The sequence below is a fragment of the Epinephelus moara genome, unplaced genomic scaffold, assembly GCF_006386435.1.
Source record: "Epinephelus moara isolate mb unplaced genomic scaffold, YSFRI_EMoa_1.0 scaffold1931, whole genome shotgun sequence".
Taxonomy (NCBI): Eukaryota; Metazoa; Chordata; class Actinopteri; order Perciformes; family Serranidae; genus Epinephelus; species Epinephelus moara.
In genome coordinates this window covers 1,133-4,101 of record NW_026079469.1, presented here as the reverse complement: position 1 = coordinate 4,101, position 2,969 = coordinate 1,133, and the positions used below count along the sequence as shown (strand labels likewise).

General features: G+C 42.8%; 1 pseudogene; it reads right to left on the bottom strand.

The window, feature by feature from the left end:
- Nucleotides 1–9: 9 nt before the first annotated feature.
- On the bottom strand, nucleotides 10–2,614 carry LOC126387082 (gastrula zinc finger protein XlCGF57.1-like; annotated as a pseudogene).
- Between the last annotated feature and the right edge of the window lie 355 nt (nucleotides 2,615–2,969).

Below are 2,969 nucleotides of genomic sequence, written 5' to 3'. Positions count from 1 at the left end.
GAAAATATGCACCACACAGCTAGAATAAGAACCTCTTAGGCAGAGCAAGTCAGAATTTAGATGGGGCAAGTAGATTTGGGAAGTACTTGCCCGACCACTGACGGCTCCGCATGAGATCGCGAGTAATCCTTTAACTTTTCCCCTCGAAAAATGGCATGACATGACTTGTCACCACTCATCGCGATTTTGGACTTTGTGTGTTTAGTCTGCCGTGGTGCAAAATCCATAAGGAATAAAAGAAAAACGATGCTGGATTCAGGAAACCGAGAGCTTCCTGAATCCGGTGATACCAAACATCATATGGTTTGATGACGTAGTGCGCCTGTGAGATACCATTTAACAGAGGAGGGAGGGAGGGAGCGCAGACGCCGGCGTCCGAATGGGGTTAAAGAAGTTAAAAAGGGGATCCAACCCGGTTCTACCAAAATGTACCTAATAAAGTGGCTGGTGAGTGTAATCCTGAGACATGTATTATGATACAGGAAAATATGCTGCAGATTTGTTAAAACAGATACATACAAAATACATATATGGACATCAGATTTACTGCTCTATTTACAGGAAGTAAACACGTTACCTGTGTCCCTTATGAGTTAAGAAATCCCACTAAATTGTTAAAGAGCACGTTTGTCCTATTACATATCCAAAGAAAAAAAACATGATGGCCAGAAGTAGAAATAGCTAACGGCACCAGAGAAGCTAACAACACCAGAGAAGCTAACGTGGCTTTTAAACGTCGACAGACTGAATATTTATTGAACAAAGCTGCAGTTATATTATTAATAATGAACTTGTAATGTTTAATGAACAAACCTGCTCTGTGTAACCGAAGCTGAGGGTTGAAAACAGCGTCCAGTAGTTTCCGTTGACGCTCGTTCTCCTCTTTTGATCGACAAAGTTCCTCCTCGTACTCTGTTATCGTTATGAATGAATCATCCATGTTTAGCAGCGCAGCTGTAAGAGTTGAACTTAATGAGCTAAACGACAGTGTGACCAGGAGAGATCCAAACTGTGACTCGCAGTCGCATTTTGTGACCATGGAGCTCCAATGCGACTGGCAAATAGTATAAATACATGAACTGGAGAGGCGTAAATTTGTTACCAGCTTACAGTGAAAAAATACTGACATTTAAAAGGCGCCGCAGCAACAGTTTAACCTTCTGCTAACTGCTAACAACTGACAGGAAGCTACAAGTTCACAGCAAAAACATGACTGAGATTATCTGGTCTCTTTCCAATCATCGTCACTATCATCAGTCTCAGGTTCATAAGACTCTCCAGTCTTGTCATCAGTCTCAGGTTGTAAATGTGTATCTGGATCTGAGTTCCTGGCTGGTTCTGGTCCTCCACAGTCGTCTTCATCAGCTTCTGTTTCCATCTCTTTTCCCACACTCAGAGCAGCTATATGGTTTTACTCCTGTATGAGTTGTCATGTGTCTCTTCAGATGACCTGTTTGAGAAAATCCTTTCCCACACTCAGAGCAGCTACATGGTCTTTCTCCTGAATGAGTTCTCATGTGTGCCTTCAGATCACGTGGATGAAAAAAATCTTTTCCCACAGACAGAGCAGGTAAATAGTTTTTTTCCTGTGTGAATGCCCATGTGTGTCTTCAGATGAACATTTTGAGGAAATCTTTACCCTCACTCAGAGCAGCTATATGGTTTTACTCCTGTATGAGTTGTCATGTGTCTCTTCAGATGACCTGTTTGAGAAAATCTTTTCCCACATTCAGAGCAGGTAAATGGTTTTTCTCCTGTATGAGTTGTCATGTGTCTTTTCAGATCACCTGACCAAGAAAATCCTTTCCCACACTCAGAGCAGGTAAATAGTTTTTCTCCTGTATGAGTTGTCATGTGTGTCTTCAGATGACCTGTTTGAGAAAATCCTTTCCCACATTCAAAGCAGCTAAATGGTCTTTCTCCTGTATGAGTTCTCATGTGTGCCTTCAGAGTACCTGACTCTGAAAATCTTTTCCCACACTTAGAGCAACTATATGGTTTTTCTCTTGTGTGAGTTCTCATGTGTGTTTTCAGAACTCCACTTCTACAAAATCTTTTCCCACAATCAGAGCAGCTATATGGTTTTTCTGCTGTGTGAGTTCTTATGTGTGCCTTCAGAGCACTCGACTGAGAAAATTTTTTCCCACACTCAGAGCAGCTAAATGGTCTTTCTCCTGTATTTCCCACACTCAGAGCAGCTAAATGGTCTTTCTCCTGTATGAGATGTCATGTGTACCTTCAGATGACCTGACCAAGAAAATCTTTTCCCACACTCAGAGCAGCTATATGGTTTTTCTCCTGTGTGAATTCTCATGTGTGTTTTCAGAACTCCACTTCTACAAAATCTTTTCCCACACTCAGAGCAGCTATGTGGTTTTTCTCCTGTGTGAGTTCTCATGTGTGTTTTCAGAACTCCACTTCGACAAAATCTTTTCCCACACTCAGAGCAGCTATATGGTTTTTCTCCTGTGTGAGTTCTCATGTGTGTCTTCAGATGACTTGTTTGAGAAAATCTTTTCCCACACTCAGAGCAGCTAAATTGTTTCTTATCAGCACTACATTTCAAGTCACTGACGGGGTCTTCATCATTTCTAAGAGAGTTTAAGCCTGACTGAGGTTCTCTGGTCTCTGTCCAATCATCACTGGCATCAGTCTCAGGTTGTAAATGTGTATCTGGATCTGAGTTCCTGGCTGGTTCTGGTCCTCCACAGTCCTCTCCATCAGCTCCAGTTTCCACATGTTCAGTGTGTCTTTGATGAAGCTGTGAGGACTGAGGTTTCTCTTCATCATCTTCACTCTTCACAGGGACAGGAGTGGATATGGACTTGGTGATATCAGCCTCCTCCAGCCCTTGAAGCTGCTCTCCTTCCTGACTGATCCAGAGTTCCTCCTGTTCCTCTTTAATGTGTGGAGGCTCTGGGTCCTCCTGGTCCTCTTTAATGTGTGGAGGCTCTGGGTCCTCCTGGTCC